We start from the raw sequence: 20163 nt of genomic DNA on the forward strand, positions 1-20163 counted from the left end.
ATCACGACACCTGTTTTGTCACTTCCAGACGACCAAAGGAATTTCGTAATTTATAGTGATGCTTCTCACAAGGGACTAGGTTGTGTTCTAATGCAGCACGATAAGGTGATTGCATATGCGTCAAGGCAATTGAAACCACACGAACAGAAGTATCCTACTCATGATTTGGAGCTAGCAGCCATAATTTTCGCTTTGAAGATTTGGAGATATTATCTGTATGGAGAGAAGTGTGAGATTTATACGGATCACAAAACCTTAAAGTACATATTCACACAAAAGGAACTTAATATGAGGCAAAGGAGATGGTTAGAATTGATCAAGGATTACGCCTGCTCGATTAATTATCATCCCGGTAAAGCGAACGTTGTAGCAGACGCATTAAGTCGGAAGGAAAAGTTAAATGTGTTATCAGTACCTGAAGAGATATATAAGGAATTTCAGAAACTGGAATTGGAGATTAAAGTTTGCAGGCCTAATGAAGCAAAAGTGTACAGTATGACTTTTCTTCCGGAGTTGCTAGAGAAAATAAAGAAATGTCAGGAAGATGTAATGGATCAAGATATAAATCGTTTGGTAGGTGAATAATTATGCACGTAAAAGGATGAGCAAGGTATTCTGAGGTTTTCTTCTAGAATTTGGATTCCACCAGTAACGGAACTAAAGAATGAAATTTTACAGGAAGCACATGGTTCAAGATATTCAATCCATCCGGGGAGTACCAAAATGTACAGAGATTTAAAGGAAAATTATTGGTGGCCAGATATGAAGAGGGAGATTGTGGAATGGGTTAGCAGATGTTATACATGTCAAAGAGTTAAAGCCGAGAATCAGAGACCAAGTGGATTGCTACAGCCATTGGAGATTCCAGAGTGGAAATGGGAACATATTGCCATGGATTTTATAGTTGGATTACCAAGGACAAGAGCTAATCATGATGCCATTTGGGTTGTAGTTGACAGACTTACCAAGTCAGCTCATTTCCTGCCTATAAATGAAAGATTTTCGCTAGATAATTTGGTCCATATGTACCTGAAGGAAATTGTAGTTCGTCATGGAGTTCCTGTGTCTATCGTATCTGATCGAGATCCAAGATTTAATTCGAGATTTTGGAAGAGTTTTCAAGAATGTTTGGGAACAAGATTGAATATGAGTACGGCCTATCACCCACAGACGGATGGCCAAAGTGAAAGGATGACCCAGACAATCGAGGACATGTTACATGTTTGTACTATTGATTTTAAAGGAAGTTGGGACGAGCATTTACCTCTGGTAGAGTTTGCTTATAACAACAGTTACCATGCCAGCATTGGGATGCCACCCTATGAAGCCCTTTATGGACGTAAATGTAGATCTCCAGTGTATTGGGACGAAGTAGGAGAACGTAAGATACTTGGACCTGAATTAGTACAGTAGACAAAGGAAGTTGTTGAAATTATCCAGAAGAGATTGACAGCAGCACAAGACCGTCAAAGGAAATATGCAGACCAGTCAAGGAAAGACATGGAATTTGAAGAAGGAAGCTTGGAGTTGAATAAATATGTTTTGGGAATAATATTCTAAGTCAAGTTCTCTACAAGTCACAGATTAAGTATTATAGAGAAGTAATTCGAGAACTCCATAATGACTTATCGACAAGTCAGGAAAAGCTACTAGAGAACTCAGAGATATCGACAAGCCAAATTGAAGACATGAAGATTGGAGATATTGACAAGTCATTTCTTTACTAGAGAACTCTGGGATATCGATAAGTCTATTTGTCATTAGAGAACTCAGAGTTATCGATAAGTCAACTTGTAATTAGAGAACTCAGAGTTATCGATAAGCCAAAGTGAACAGGAAGATGTGAGATCTCGACAAGCAAAATTCTCTTATAGAGAACTCTGAGACTTTAATAAGTCAAAATATCTATATAGTGATTAGAGATCTCGATAAGCCAATATACTTATCGAGATGACAAGTTCTCTATATACAAAACTGGAGATCTAGAGGTAAAACTCAAAGTACAAAGTACAGACCAGTTCAATATCCAAGATTGTCAAGCAAAAAACAATCTAATCAGTTGGATTGACAAGTCTACAAAAGCAGCTTGAAGACAAGATTAAAAGCCAAGATTAACTGGCAAAGTAAAGTCACACGCATGCAAGATTAGCAAAGATACACTAAGCCAGAAATAGAAAGATTTGGTTATCCAAAAATAGGGTTTAGTACATGATGTTGCATGCTGTGTAATAACCAGTGTTTACTGTTCTATAAAGTAAACACTGGATGCTTTGTTTACAAGTAACAATTTAGATCAGAAAAATTATATTCTCTCAAGGAATAAGCTAAGCTCTTCGTTAATAAAGAGCCTAGAAATTTTGTAGCAAGACATTCTTAATTTTAATATAAAATTAATTGAGTTTTGAAATATCTGTGTTCATTATTGTTATATGTTCAAATTTCAGTATTAACACATTTCACTACAAGATTTAATTTACTTTGTTCACCGTCATACATAAATCAAGAAAAGCATAAAATCACTAAAACATATTCACCCCCTATGTGTTATTCATTACCTAACACATATATGTCAAAAACTTTAGGTTTGAAATTTAACAGGAACAAATTCCTATCAATTACACCATCTGAGTAATAACATGACTCGTTAGCTAAATAGTGGGTAACCATGTTAGTAGATTATTTAACAAAAAATAAAGTAACTTTGTTTGATTCGAGAAGCGTACATCTACACTTCTCGATCACTAAATTAAACGGGAAAGTCATCAAAACTTGGACCTGATTGCTTGAACATTTACCAGGAAGTCCGACTTCAGCTGGACCTGGACTCACGCCTTCGTTTTAATCCAACCAAGGGATTTTTTGATAGCCATCGCTTCTGCTAATATAGGTGGAACCATACTCTCATAATACTATGTTGTATCATACACCAACTAGCTCATCAAATAGTGTCGTATCGACTGTTATCTTGATTGTTCCAACCTGTGATTTGACCCAAAAACTAGCTCCATCTTCAGCGTAAAATAACTGACTTAGAGCCTCTGATGACTGACTTTGAGCCTCCTTCCATTGTACAAGGTACCGCTTTTCTATTGTTATCACGTTACATAACGTAACTTGCCTTTTATTCTAGTTTTTTTCATTAAGTACCTTCCATATAGCCCAATAAATTATGAGCACCATTGCGCTCCGCTCCTGACTTATATTATAAAATACCTTCACCAACCATAAAAATCACGCCCCACCTTCTGCTGTATATTTGAGATGAGGTATTTTTAAGTTGCAAGAGGACAAGCGATTAAAACGTGCAAGATCGTTTCCTCCTCCCCATTGCAAATAGGAAAAATAAGGTTAGGTGCCTTTGGTGAAGGTATTTATTACACAGACTACTCATATTCGCCATACTTCATTGCCCCGAGTACAAACCTGAATTTTCCTTGCGCCGGTACACTTGATCCTCCGTAGTCCTGTCACTGGGACATGTTCTAAAAGGCCTCATACTAATCTAGTTAATTGACTGCTCTAAATATATGAGATTTATCTTCATTGTCTTTGATATGGTACTTGGGTTGACACTATCCAAAATTGTTTTCCTAAAATCCAAAACTACGGGGATTTCATGGTTTTACACCAGCGATAATCAGTCTACATCTTGCACCACCACGATTCACCTCACAAAACCCGCTACTTGAACACCATGAATGAGATCTAAAGTACAAAATGAATAATTTTTTAAAATTTCGATTCTTAGACCCATCTCATTCTTAAGTATCTAAACTATAATATAAACACCCTAATTTAATTTTGGAATGCCCAATTTCTTACAATATTTATTTTCTTCATAAGTTTTATCATAAGAATCTCGCACCATCTCATTTTCTTTTAAATCTTCCCTTCAATTCTAATTAAATTTCTTTTATTTTAATCATTACGTTCCATTTTGTTCCATTCACTTCAGCCAAACATAACATTAATTTTTCAATAAATTCTTGAAATTCGAGTTGTAATATATATAAGCTATAATTTTACTCCATAATTATCCTAATTAATTAATCTATCCATGGAATCAATATATGAGAAAGACACATATCATATAGGCAAGTTACTACTTACAATGTAAAAAAATTGGTACTTCCAAAAAGATTAATTAACCGCAACGGAGTCTTCTTATATAGCATATATAAAATGTTATCCACATTATGGCCAGAAAAAAATAATACGGAAAAGTAATAATAACGAATATCCATCTTGATGGACAAGCAACGAAGAAATACATGGTTAAACGCTACACTCGTATTGCAAAGCATCATTTCAAAGAAGGCTACTAGAACAAAGCCATCAACGCACACACTTGGTATCACTCCCTTTCATAGCATTCTTTTTGTAAATTTTATTTTTATATTATCGAGCCCCAGGAACTTGTATTCCTGAGCTTAAACTTATGTGCATCTGCTAATTTTATGGGGAAATGGGAAACCAATATTGAAAAATCCTGTACCTAAAATTGCTTTTTAAATATTGTAAAATAAATATTTCCATGCTAAGGTCGTCTCTCTGATTTGAAGCAACTTTTCTTTAATATAAAAAGTCTGCCAGATTTTTCCTAGCCATTTTACAGTTTCGCCCTTACAAAAATGTCATATTTACAAAAAATGCCACTAACACATCAGCTTTATACGCTACATCCTCACAAATATACGTTCCCCCACGTGTATTATAGGATTTTTTTTAATAAAATTGTATTTGTACATTACAACCCTCTATCATTAATCCCAAAACACATCTACTGTCTCCATCTCCCGGTTGTCTTCCTGGCTTTCAGTAATAATGTACTAATTAGTCCGGTTTTATCAACACAATATATTATCTTGGGCACGAATTACGATGATCTAGGAGAAGATTTGTGACCGGGAAGAGTATTTTAATGACTGGATAACAACTTTCAAATTCAAAGTTTAAATTGTATACTTATTTTCTCTCTATGCCTCTTTTCTCTCCATCTCTTTAATATATAAAGTCTGCAGGATTTTTCCCAGCCATTTTAAAGTTTCGCCTTTATAAAATGTCGTATTTACAAAAAAAGCCACTGACACATCAGCTTTATACGCTACATCCTCACAATTACACGTTCACCCACATGTATTATAGGAATTTTTTTGATACAATTGTATTTGTACACTACAACCCTCTATCATTAATACCAAAACACATCTATTGTCTCCCTCTCCCAGTTGTTGTCCTAGATTTCAGTAATAATGTACCAATTAGTCTGGTTTTATCAACACAATCTACTATCTTGGGCGCGAATTACGATGATTTAGGAGAAGATTTATGACCGGGAAGAGGTATATTAATGCCTGGATAGCAACTTTCAAATTCAAATTTTAAATTGTATACTTATTTTCTCTCTATACCTCTTTTCTCTCCATCTCTTTAATATATAAAGTCTGCAGGATATTCTCCCCATCCATTTTACAGTTTCGCCCTTACAAAAATGTTGTATTTACAAAAAATATCATTGACACATCAGCTTTATATGCTACATCCTCACAATTATACGTTCCCCCACGTGTATTATAGGAATTTTTTTTAATAAAATTATATTTGTACACTACAACCCTCTATCATTAATACCAAAACACATCTACTGTCTCCCTCTCCCGGTTGTCTTCCTGGCTTTTAGTAATAATGTACTGATTAGTCCGGTTTTATCAACACAATCTATTGTCTTGGGCGCGAATTACGATGATCTAAGAGAAGATTTGTGACCGGGAAGAGGTATGTTAATGACTGGATAACAACTTTCAAATTCAAATTTTAAATTATATACTTATTTTCTCTCTTTACCTCTTTTCTCTCCATCTCTATTGTTGCTCATGACAGTCTATTAGTTTTGTTTTCGTTAATGTATAATTTGAATCATTTTTAACTAATTTGTTAGATATATTTGAGATGTCATGTCTAATATGATTCATATTTAATTTTCAGATCTTAACAAACAGGTCATATCAGGACTTACTGAAATCAAGACTTACTGGAAGTCAGAACTTAATATCAGAACTTAAGGTCATATCAGAACTTAAGTGCGGAAGGACTTACAGTTAAGGAAGGAAGCTGATTTACAGTAGAAGATCGAGACTTAAATAAAAGAAGATATGCATGGAAAGAGTTAGAAGACTGGAAGACTTGTTGAAGATATCTGATTGATATGTTTTAGGAGACAGAATTATATTCCATATCAATTAGAACTTATCTTGTAACTGTGTACTATATAAACACAGACTTTGGGTTTACACTATATGGGTTATCATTATCGAGAAGATTATACATTGTAACCTAGCAGCTCTTAGTGATATTTTTTCATCACTTAGAGAGAACAGTTCCATTGTAACAGAGTTTATCTTATTAAAATATATATGTTTACTGTTACTTGTGTTTAAAATCAATTAGATTGTATTAAACACTGTATTCAACCCCCTTTTACAGTGTTGTGTGACCTAACAATTGATATTAGAGCTTTTCTGTTAACACGCATACAGTAAAGATCCAAACAATCATGTCTGAAGAAGCACAAACTCCAACCAAGCCCACAAAACTGAAGAAACTCAAAAGACTCAAACCCACAGTCGATATGAAACTATTAGGGTTCCCATACTGAGACCTTCTAAGTATCCCATATGGAAAGTGAAGATGGCTATGTTTCTGGAAGCTACAGATCCAGAATACCTTGACAGAATTAATAAAGGACCACATAAGCCTACCAAGCTCTCTATTGTAGTTGCTGATCAACCAGCAAAGACCATACCAAAGGAGAAAGGTGAGTACACAGCTGAAGACAACTCATCTATTGCCAAGGATGCAAAGGTAAGGCATTTGCTGCATAGTGCCATTGATAATGTCATGTCAAACATGGTAATACATTGCAAGACTGCAAATAAGATATGGGAAGCTCTGGAGACAAGATGCCAGGGAACTGATGCAATCAAGAAGAACAGGAGGACTATACTCACTCAAGAGTATGAGCACTTTGACTCAAAAATTGATGAGTCATTAACTGACTTATATGACAGGTTTGTCAAACTCTTGAATGATCTGTCACTGGTGGACAAGGAATATGATCTTGAAGATTCAAATCCAAAATTCCTTTTAGCTCTTCCTGAAAATTGGGATTTGAAGTCTACTACCATAAGAGAGAACTATGATCCTACTGAAACTACTCTTGATGAAATTTATGGTATGCTCAAGACTTATGAACTTGAGATGGATCAAATGAGCAAGAGGCATGGAAGAAAGTCAAGGACAGTTGCTCTTAAGGCTGAGGAAGAATCTCCTAAAATGGCTGTCTCAAAAAGGGGCAAAGGAAAGGCTCTCATCATAAAGTCTGATTCAGAGTCATCATATTCTGATGATGATGATTCAGAAACTGAAAGTTTATCTGAAATAAATGTTGATGAAGAGATGATGAACTTGTGTGCTCTTATGGTGAAGGGTATCACAAAGATAGCCTACAGGAAATTCAGAAAGGGAAAGAAGTTTTCCAGGAAAGGTGTAAGTTCTGATAAGAAAGGGTTCAGAAAGTCTGAAGGCAAAGGTGCAAAGTTTGACAGAGGAGACAACTCAAATGTCAAATGCTACAATTGTGATGAAAGACGCCACATATCTCCTGACTGCAAGAAAGGAAAAAGTGACAAAGGCAAGTCACTTGTCACAAAGAAGAAAATCTGGACAGACACTTCAGATTCTGAAGATGAGGTGAACTATGCCTTGATGGCAAATGCTGATAGCAGCCCTGAAACTGCTGAATTGAAGGTACCTCAGACAACTTATGCTTTTCATACTGATGATAATACTGAGTTGAGATTATATCTTAAAACCATGTTTATTAGTTATAGAGATCAGACTTTAATATGTGAAAGATTAACATCTGAAAATTCTGCTTATAAAAAGAGAAATGATTATTTAGAAAAGGAGTTAGTTTTACTTCATCAAACTAAGAAAGAAAAAGATGATGCTTTAAATGTTAGAGATGAAGTGTTAAAATTGAATGAATCTCTAAGAGCTGACTTAGAAAAGGAAAGAGAGATTATCAGAACTTGGACTAACTCTGGCAGAACAACTCAGAATTTATTATGTAGTGGAAATTGGAAAGAGGGCTTAGGTTATGGAGATAAAAGTGAAAAAGGAACTAAACAAATTGAGCCAATTTTTGTTAAATAGACTGCTAAGCCAAAGGTAAATCCTGTTAAGTTTGTAGCAAAAACTGTAAAGTCTGATTCTGAAAAGATGAAAGAGTCTGTGATAGAAGTCAAAGATAAGTCAACTTCTGACAAATTAGAACAGGATAAACCAGCTGAAGTCAACATAGGCTTAATGACAAAGAAGGAGCTTAAGCATAAGCTGAAAGAGATTAGGAATGTCAACAAGGTAAAAGAAGTTAGGAAAAATAGGAATGGAAATGAAGGTGTGAATAAAAGCAATAATTATATGCCTGTTCCTAATGCTCCTAGAAAGAAATGCTATAACTGTGGAAACACTAACCATCTTGCTTCTTTTTGCAGGAAGAATAAGAATATAAATTCTTTACCTCCTAGATCAGGAGTTAAGAGTCAGTCTGTTAGGTTTAAGCCACAAAATCTTTGTTTTCATTATGGTAGTTTACGACATTCCATTTATACCTGTAAGGAATATCATAGTTTGTACTATGATTATTATCAAATAAAACCTTCTTTGAAGAAAGTCACTTTAATTCCTTCTAGTGTAAAGTATGATGCAAAGTCTGATATAAGTTCTGATAAACAACATGTTAGCATAAACTCTGAAATTAAATTCGCTGCAAATGCTAACAAAATTAAAAAGGCCAAAGGATCCAAGCAAGTCTGGGTCCTTAAAACTAACCATTAGTGGTCTTTGTGATTGCAGGGCAACAGGAAAAACATCCTAGTTCTGGATAGTGGATGTTCAAGACATATGACTGGAAATAAAGCCCTGCTATCAGACTTTGTGGGGAAAGCTGGCCCAAGAGTTTCTTATGGAGATGGAAACATGGGAAAAACTCTGGGATATGGCAATATCAATCTTGGGAATGTCATCATTGAAACAGTAGCTCTTGTCTCAGGACTTAAACACAATCTGCTAAGTGTGAGTCAAATCTGTGACAGAGGTTATCATGTGGATTTATTTGAAGAACACTTTGAAGTTGTAAGCAATTCTACAGGCAAAGTGGTTCTGAAAGGTTACAGGAATGGTAACAGTTATGAATCCAGACTTTCAACAAGTTCTGATGGTTCTGCAATCTGTCTGTTGAGTAGAGCATCAATTGAAGAAAGCTGAAATTGGCACAAAAGACTCTCTCATTTAAATTTCAATAACATAAATGAGCTAGTAAAGAAAGAACTTATGAGAGGACTGCCAAAATCAGTATTTGCTCCTGATGGCCTTTGTGATTCTTGTCAAAAGGCAAAACAAAGAAAATCTTCATTCAAGAGCAAAACTGAATCTTTAATTCTTGAGCCTTATCACCTATTGCATGTTGATCTATTTGGTCCAGTCAATGTCACATCTATTGCAAAGAAGAAATATGCTATGGTTATAGTGGGTGAGTTCACTAGGTACACTTGGGTGTATTTCTTGCACAAGAAGAATGAAACTGCATCTACTCTAACTGATCATGTCAGACAGCTGGATAAGTTGGTCAAAGATTCTGTTAAAATTATAAGAAGTGATAATGGTACTGAGTTCAAGAATTCAATCATGGAATAGTTCTGCAAAGAGCAGGGAATCAAACATGAATTTTCTGCACCTGGAACTCCACAGCAAGATGGAGTTGTAGAAAGAAAGAACAGGACTCTCATTGAAGCTGCACGAACTATGTTTGATGAAACAAAGCTACCAACCTACTTTTGGGCTGAAGCTGTGCAGACTACTTGTTTCACACAGAATGCAACACTCATAAACAAGCATGGAAAAACACCATATGAGATGGTGAAGAAAAAGAAGCCAAATAATACTTTCATGTATTTGGTTGTAAGTGTTTTGTTCTTAAGACTCATCCTGAACAGCTGTCAAAATTTGATCTAAAAGCTGATGAAGGAATTTTTGTTGGATATCCACTTTCCTCAAAAGCCTTCAGAGTCTACAATTTAAGAACAAGGGTTGTCAAGGAATCTATCAATGTATCTTTTGATGATAATAAGATTACTGGACTTGAAGATTTCAATGATCATGATCAGCTGAGATTTGAAAATGAAGATTTAAATTCTGATTCTGTAAATTCTGATGACTTAAACTCTGATCATGTAAGTTCTGACGGGTTAAGTTCTGATATTATTGAAACTGTGGTAACAACTCCAAAGGAAAATGCACCTGTCTAGGGGGAGCAAGCTGAAGATGCTACCACAACTCAAGACTCTCAAGAAGCATCAGAACCTGTCACTGGCTCTTCAAGTTCTGATTCATCAAATTCTGATGAGCCAAATACTGATAATTCTGGAAACTCTGATTCTTCAAATCCTGAAGGAACCAACTCAAATTCTGAAGTTTCAGAGAGCATAACTGCAGGGGGAGCATCAGAAAATACTGATGGAGATAGCATGGATCATGGGGGAGGATCCAGTTCTACAAATTAACTTCTATTTGCAAGGAAGTGGACCAAATCACATACACCTGACTTAATAATTGGAGATCCTGAAGCAGGTGTCAGAACTAGAACTACAACATCAAATGAATGTCTCTATCATTCTTTTCTATCTCAAACTGAACCAAAGAAAGTGGAAGAAACTCTTCAAGATGTTGATTGGGTTCAAGCAATGCAGGAAGAGTTAAATGAATTTGAAAGAAATAAAGCCTGGACCCTTGTGCCAAGACCAAAGAACAGATCAGTTGTTGGCACAAAGTGGGTGTTCAGAAATAAAACTGAAAGTGATGACATAATTACAAGGAACAAAGCAAGGCTGGTTGCTAAAGGTTACTCTCAACATGAGGGTATTGATTATGATGAAACATTTGCACCAGTTGCTAGATTGGAAGCTGCCAATCTCTTGGAGGCAGAAATCAATTTCCACATCAATTGCAGAAGCAGAATATATTGTTGCAGGAAGCTATTGTGCACAGATTCTTTGGATGAAGAATTAGTTACTGGATTGTGGGTTAGAATTTTCTAAAATACCTATTTACTGTGATAATTAAAGTGCTATTGCTATGACAGGTAATCCAGTTCAACACTCAATGACAAAGCACATCAACATTATGTACCATTTCATAAGGGGACATGTGATGGAAGGTACAGTGGAATTATATTTTGTTCCAACAGATCAACAACTAGCAGATATCTTCACAAAACCACTATGTGAAGCTACTTTTACAAGACTGGTAAATGAACTTGGAATGGTTTCAGGTTCTTTCTCTAAATCTGCTTAGTTTTTGTTCTCATGCATCAGACTTTATGATCAGTGTTTACAGATTGTCTTATCTTCATGTAATATGTGCTTAAATTGAAATACATTAAATGTTGATTGTTATCTGATGTGAATCTATATACTCTGATAGTGATTTGAATGTTCTGTGACTATTCAATCCAATGAGGATTATTGTGCTAGATAGTGACCTAGTAGTCTTTAACATACTAGAAATCCCATGTTAGAATTAGTTATTTATGTGGAAATTCATTAACACAAGCAAACTATGATTTTGAGCTTAGTCAAATTTACTTTATGTATCTTATTACTAAGTCACAAACTAGATTCTTGCTTCTTATCTGTCAAATTCTGATGTCAGTAAATCTTAAGGATGAACCACATGCATGATAAGCCTCACTTATCTGAAGAAAAGAAAAGAAAAGAAATGAAAATTTAAGTCAGGTTCTCCTTTGAGATCTAGAGTAAATATGTAGAAGGGAAGACCCAAGTGCATTACTGGTATTAAGTAATATGTATTAGGAAAGCAAATAAATATTTCTTGGTGACTTTTCACATTCTCTGATTACTGGAGAAATACTCCGATAATAGCATAAATTCTAATAAACAGTTGTGACTCACTTACATTGAGAAGCCACTGTAAAAAGGAATTTCAAAAGATGCATAAAATGAGCACAAACAGTTGAGGTGAACTTTTACATAAATTCATTCTATAGTAGACTTCATTATTAATGACAGATTTTAAGCACTTTTCTTAGTTATGCCTTATTTCTAAGATGCACTGAAGTTTATCAGACTTTAATCTTTATCTGATATTTTGCTAATGCACACACTCTCACTCCATATGAATGATGAAAATTACTGTGGTGATCAAATTGTTCCAGATAAACAGTTAAGTGTCATTTGCATTAATTCTGAGGACAAGTTCTGATGGAACTTCTGATGATTAAACTCTGAAGAAACAAGTCAGTATTTGTATGAAAAATCACAGATACAAACATTCACTTTTTGAGTACAGAAGCCATGTTTTGATGACTGTTAAAATCTGATAATAGTCAAGTTATGATATTAAATCCTGATGGAAACTCTGATGCTTATGTGACATTATTCTTTACTTGACTTATTTGTGGCAAATACTTTAACGATCATATTTAATCAGAATATAATTAGGTGAGATAAAAATAGTCATAATCATTTGGGTTAGTGGTAAAAGTGTTTGTCTTGAAAAACTGCATGTGCACAGTAATTGTTACTTATTCCTCGTGCCCATTAACTCCTGCTTTAACTTTTTTCTGACTGTTATTATTACACATCGGTCTAGGGAGACAAGGCATCATTAACTATACACTTAATCATTAATCAGTCCTCTAGTATCTTGATATTCCATTGGCTATTTAACAACCATTTCATCTCAGACAAATCATCTTCTATTCTCACATAAAATCATTCTCTCTCTTTTGGTTCTCACTACTGTCATCCTTCCTAAAAATGGTTCTTGTAAACATTTTTATGAACCATGAAAACTTCAATGTCGAGTTCAGTTGTGGTGACTGGGAACAAGAATGGCACGTCACTGCCATTCCTGATGAGATAAGGAACTTGGTTCCACAAGAGGTTCAGACAAATCTATTATTCTTTCAAATGGACTATCAACTCCATCTTGATCGCTTGGAAGAAGAACGGAGAGAGGCTCTTCTTCAGCAAGAATGGATCATCCGTCTTGCAGTGCTATTTGTCAGCAGCAGGAGGAACTAATCTTAGACTAGGATTATCTTGTAAACTTTTGCATGTAATCTACAAATTTCATAAAATGTACTCTTTTGATATTTTAATGAAATTTCTGTTGATTGCAAGATTTAGTCTTTGTTTAACTCGCATTATATGCATATGATTGTTCTTATTAAAACCTGTTAATCTTTACTTCATTTACTTAAACTGTATATCTTGATGAATGTTTTGATTAAAATTGTGGTTACTAGTACTTTGTGTTGATTTGACAAACAAATGTTGAATTTGAATCGACATATACTGACCTATTTCTGAAAAGGTAGAAGCAATTGAGAAAACTCAAGAGAAGCAACAGGCCCAAATATCTGAGGTCCTGGCTAATGAAGCTTCTCAACAGGCTCAATTGGATGAGATCCAATCTTCAGTTGAACTTCTTCTCTCACTCCTACTATCAGATGATGCCAAAAAAGGGGAGAAGATAGTTAAGTCCAAATGCTCAAATGATCAATTACTGAAGAAGAAAGATGATGAAACTGATGACCAGGAAAACCCTAGCAAATGTAGAGGTCAAGTTCAGGGAAAAGAGCAGAGCAGCAAGGTTTCTTCAAGGAAACTAATTACCGAAGCAAACAAATCTTCTACTCAAAAGAAGACAAGTTCTGAAGCTGCTCAAACTCAAAATCTGATAGCAAGTACTAATACTCAAAATCTGATATCAAGTTCTGATGAGCAAAGTCTGACAAAGCCTGATGTTCTGATACAAGGTGGAAGTCAAGATTCTCAAAAGTTCATGCAAACTCTGAAGCTCAAGGGGAAGCAGACAACATTCTACTACAAGGATCCCAAGATTCACACACTTGATGAGGAATTGCTAGAAGATTATTTCTGAAGCATAATCCAGGAATGGATTTAGAAAATCTCAAGGAGGAAGAAGCTAGATTTAAAGATGAAAAGAAAAATCTAAAGCCAAAAGCTTCTGTTGCAAAGAAACCTCCAAGGCCTAAGGAAAAAGGCATTGTGATTAAGGAGAAGTCACATACTGAGGCATCAAAGCCCAAGACAAGATCAAAAACTGAGATTGATCCCAAAGACAAAGGGAAAGGAAAAGTTGATGAACCAACTAAGCCACTAAAGATGAAAATTCCTTAAATTCTGATAAAGCCAGTGTGTAAAATGGTTCAAGTTACTGATGATAATCTTGTTGAAGATAAAGATGTTCAAACTCTGAAAAGAAATAAGATTTCAGAAGAATCAAAGATAACCTCTGACAAGGTTCAAGTTGTTCAGAGTGAAGTACAACAAGCTATAACAGAAACAACAAGTTTTGATAAAGTCATCAAGTCAACCTCTGACAGTGCTTAAGTTGATTTAGACAAAATGGAAGTAGCTGATAAAAAGAAACTTCTGTGGAAAAATATCAAACCATCAGATCCAATTGCTGTCTACATTCATGACTATTGGGTTAAATGCTAGAGAACCAAGAGACGGAGCTGGACTACATTCTGATAAAGCCAAGATCAAGACAGGAGTTAAAGTTGCTACTAGAGATCCATTTCTATTGACTGACAGATCGCTTGAAGATGTTACACAGAAACATCTTGATAAGGTTATCTCTGTTCAAGTGGTACTGGATGCTGATGACAAGCACAATGTTAAGGAAAATCTAATTCTATTTCTTGAAGATGGAAGGACATATCAGATGTTAGAATCAGATGTGCTGAACAAATCACTGAAAGAACATCAATTCTTTTATTACCTTTTAGAGGTAAAGTATGATATTACCAGGAGATGATCAAACTTCATGTTGAAGACCATCAGAGATAAAGCAAGAATTTCTGGATCAAGAGTTACAGAATTCATTCCAAATATTGTTGAAAATGATGGAAGTGAAACTCCAATGAAGAAGAACTCTGCTAAGCTTGAAGTGATACTGAAAGAGAAATGTGTGTGCTACAATGAAGATTCTTCTCATCCTAGGGTAATAAGACTGAATGATGGTTTAGAAAGAAATGATATCTCTGCTTTAAGCACTGCAATCTATTAGATTGGAAGTCAGAATGAAGAGATGAAGCAAGTCAAGACTACACTCTCTCAAGTCCTGCGGATTAAAGAAGAAAATCCGATATCAAGCTTTGTCAAGAATTATTATGGATTCAGATTGACTCAGTGAGATTGATAAAAGCTACAAGGATTGTAAGTTGTAGTTAGTTATCTAGTTAAACTCTTATTGCATTTGTACTTAAATCTTTTTGAACTCATCAAATCTATTAACTTGTATAATTTGTATAATTTACAAGTTGGGGGAGATTGTTAGATATATTTGAGATGTCATGTCTAATATGATTAATGTTTAGTTTTCAGATCTTAACAAACAGGTCATATCAGGACTTACTGAAATCAGGACTTACTGGAAGTTAGAACTTAATATCAGAACTTAAGGTCATATCAGAACTTAAGTGCGGGAGGATTTACAATTAAGGAAGGAAGCTGATTTACAGTAGAAGATCGAGACTTAAATAAAAGAAGATATGTATGGAAAGAGTTAGAAGACTGGAAGACTTGTAGAAGATATCTGATTGATATATTTTAGGAGAAATAATTATATTCCATATCAATTAGAAGTTATCTTGTAACTGTGTACTATATTAACACAGACTTTGGGTTTACACTTTATGTGTTATCATTATCGAGAAGATTGTATATTGTAACCTAACAGCTTTTAGTGATATTTGTTCATCAGTGAGAGAGAACAGTTCCATTGTAACAGAGTTTATCTTATTGAATATATCTGTTTACTGTTACTTGTGTTTAAAATCGATTTGATTGTATTAAACACTGTATTTAACCCCCTTCTACAGTGTTGTGTGACCTAACATAATTGATACTCCTTTTACATCTGAATCATTGAGAAAATATTGTTGTTGTTTGTGTTTATGGTTCTTGCTTTTGATATTTTGTTCATAATTTTTTTTTGTGTTCATAAGTTTATGTTATAAATTTTAATCATTTGTGATATATTTAATTACATCAACTTTAATGATATATTTTCCGTTGATGCAGATTGTTTGTGACTCTTATGTTGCAACTTTCCGGACTTTTGGGAAGACTTACGAAGGAAGAAATTTAGAAAAGAACATAAAATTCATAGTTTTGGTGAGTTTGCTGGTGGTTTCCCTTATTTGCTAGTATCATATTAAATTATGTTGCTTATTGTTCATTATATATAGACTCCGAATCTGGAAAAATGCAAAAGTTTATATGTTCAAATGCATATTTACATATGAATTGTTTGATTATAATTCTATGTGATATTTTGTTTTGCTTAAATGGTTGCATATGAAGTGTTTGATTTCAATTCTAAAAGTGTTTTGAATTGAATATCAATTGTTTGATTTTAATTCTAAGAGAGTTTTGAGCTGAATACAAACCGTTTAATTTTAATTATAAGAGTGTTTTGAATTGAATACCAAATGTCTGATTTTAGTTCTAAAACAGTCTTTTATCAATTTTTCCAGTGTTTAACCTAAAATCTCAGGAATGTTGCTATAATCCTGCAATGATACTTGATCTATTAGTTTCGCAATGATAGGATTCCAATCCGTCAAAATTTGCACATGAATGTGAGGCTCCTTATGTAAATTTACTTAATTTTGTATTTGACAAAATTTAAGAATAATGGCTTCAAGATTTGGATATCACATTAATATGTTAGCATAAATTTGCTTCATTAAGTTGGTTTCTGATTATAAGTTTCTTGGTTGTGGAATAATACTGGGATTCAAATAACTCAGAAGATGAAGGTACCTCAATACCAATGTATTAGTATATATTTTTGATCATAAAACCCAAGTGATTTTGTGCATTTATTTAACTATCCTTCTACATATGTCGTATTCACACTATTACACAGATTTTACATGATTAAATTCATTGTTGTTGCAAGTGTGCCGCTTGCTGTCCAGATTATCTCAATTTAATTTGAAAATTAATTTATAGGTGAGTTATTGGATAATGAAACTGAATTAGTTAATGGTGTGGGAGTCAAACTATAACAACTATCTTGACTGGCTTAAATTGTCAATTTAGGCAGGTTGCAAAAATAAATGAAATGTGACACTACTTTTATGATCATAATTTTAATTTTTAGGTGTGATTTCTTTATCATGGTGTATATTTTCATATATTTTTTTTAAATTGGTATTAGGTACATGGTGGAGTTATTTGGACAAAGTTCTTTTGATTTACTATGCCAAGTCATGTTTCTAAATTACGTTGATTGATTGATTGCTTCATCTGTATTTAATAAGATAATTAGGATTAATGATTTGGATGTTTTAGCAATCGAAAGTTCTTTCACGCCTTTAATCTCTTTTAAAAATTTAATATCCAATTCTCATAATAAAATTAGATAGTAAAGCTTAATTTTTATATCTTAATCGATAAGGATCTCTTGCATATGGCCTTTTCCTCCATTTTAGTCCCATATCTCTTCAACTCCACTAGGTTCACATAGTGTTTACAAAACTTATGTTCCCACGATGTTCAGTTGTATCAATATAAGCTATGCGTGATGTATTGTGCTTTTAGTCAATATATTACTATAGAGTATGCTATTTTTATAATTTTATATCATATTTATACTTACATATTATGGATTTTTTAGCTTTTGATATGTGATGTATTTATTTAATAAGGTGGTGACATATGGTACCCTTTAGTCATCTTTAAAATAGTTTTCAAGATATATTTATAGTGGTCGGTTGCATAAGGTCCTTGAATTTGTCAGCACGACGTCAGTGTATGGCCTTTGTGTTGTTCTTCAGATGGACTTCTTCAGAACTTTTACTCAAGTTCATCATTGCCTTGATGATTTTATAGGTGTACAGTCTAAATTATAAGAGTGTCACCTTATCTCCATTGGGAAAGACCGTCTTAACTTCAGAAGAAGATAAAAAAAATAGAGCTTTGCATCAGATAACTTTCTAATACTCGACTTCTAACAAGTAGTAATGGTATTACAGAGACTCACACTACATTGTATCTTCAAAAATAAAGTTACAAATTAGTTCTCTTTATTATTAAAAAAATGTGATGACTGAGGAAATAACTTAACCCTCACCGTTCATACCATTTAAGGTTTTAAGTAGGTTAACGTTCACTGCACTTACCATTTAAGATTTTTTCCAATCAACAAATGTCTTTTTCCAAAAGTATGTACTCTCAAAATTTATATGAAATCTTGATATACATGATAATATCATATAATTTATTACTTGAAATATGGTTTCATGTAATTTAGCATTTTTTTAGTGATGGTCTACTTTGGCCAACATGTCTCTGTTGCTTTGGATGAAGTGACCCTCCATGTGTCAGCTTCTGTGATCAAGTGACGCTTTATGTCGCAATTACTTTAAATCTGATTGAGCAGGTATTTTAAACTTTAAACTACCCAAATTTTTAGCTTGATTGATTGACTATGATTTTGGAGCTTTTCCTCATTTATATGTTAATGTTGGCAAGGTAGAGTTTAAAGTTGAAATAATTGATCAGGTAAAAGCTAGCAGAAAGAAGAAAATTGCATTTAAGAGGCAAGTTCGGCTCGAAGAAATATTGTTGCTCATGATACTGGAGACTTGAACATTTGTAAATATTGTATGATATTGGAGTACTACCGTAAATTATAAATTATGGACAAAATATAATTATTCTATATAAAATTTGAATTTAAATCCTACATCCTTTTTATATCAATATACGATTAATAGTCGAGGTACATCAAAGGCGATGCCAAGAAGTTTTAATAAAAATTAGATCTTAATTAAAATAAAACGTATTACAAATGGAAATATTGTGAAATTAAAAATCGAGATTTTGCCAAAGGTAGAATTATATAATGTAATAATAAAAAATATTTAAATTTAAATAAAAAAATTTACTTCCAACATGTGAAGCGGGCCCTAGTTAACTATATTTTTTCATATTTTCTACTTTTTTTTGAAATAAACGTACTTGCTTTCATTAAGGTAAATCATCAATCAACACATCAGAAATAAACTCCGGAGCGACATTATTCCACTTCTGGAAGCCTGACATAGAATGAGTTGCTCTAGCAAGAACATGAGCTACTGCATTCGCAGACCTACATACAAACTGCACTAACACCTCATCAAAGTGCTTAAACAAATGAATACAATCCCAGACGATTGTATGAAAATATGAACGACCTTGCTCTCCCGTACATGCATCAGCCAAAAGCTTCGAATCTGTTTCAAACATGCACCTCATGAAATCCTAACTTCTTAACCCACGTTAAGGCTTCATTTAGTCCCATTGCCTCAACTTCTCGAGGTTGCAGCTTTACTGCTATTCTTCCAGCTCGAGCACATATAAAAGCACCTGCATCATTCCTTATCACACAGCTGACACCTATATCTCCATTCCCTGCAAAAATCGCAGCGTCTATGTTGATCTTAACCCATCCATACTGTGGTGGAGCCCAACGAGTAGGACCCTGGTATGATGCCACTGGGCCTTGATGTTTCTGCATAGACACTCGTCTCCAATCATGTAACAGATTTACTGCAGCTGAGTACACGCCAAAAGCAGACCCCATGATTTTATCCCACACCCAACGATTCCTGCGGTTCCATATACTCCAACACACCACCGCAATCCATAAAATTTTTTCTCGTGTGCATATATTAAACAAGTGCTGAAATATTTCTTGAATGGGTTCCTGGCACCGTATTAGTTGGATTTCCTGCATATCTACTTTTGCCCAAACTTCCTGTGCAAACGAACACCCAAAGAGGACATGGACAATGTCCTCCTCCTGGTGCAAGCACCACAAACATTTCATCTGTACTGAAACACGTTTGGTTGCTAACGCCATAGTCGTTGGTATCACTGACTTACAGGACCTCCACATAAAATTCATCACCTTACCTGGTATATCTAGAGACCATAACATCTTCAAGAACTTTTCCTGAGGATAATGCTGCTCTCCTGTCAACCCCCTATAGCAGCT

This window comes from Apium graveolens, chromosome 7 (genome assembly GCF_009905375.1).
Source record: "Apium graveolens cultivar Ventura chromosome 7, ASM990537v1, whole genome shotgun sequence".
NCBI classification, from domain to species: Eukaryota; Viridiplantae; Streptophyta; class Magnoliopsida; order Apiales; family Apiaceae; genus Apium; species Apium graveolens.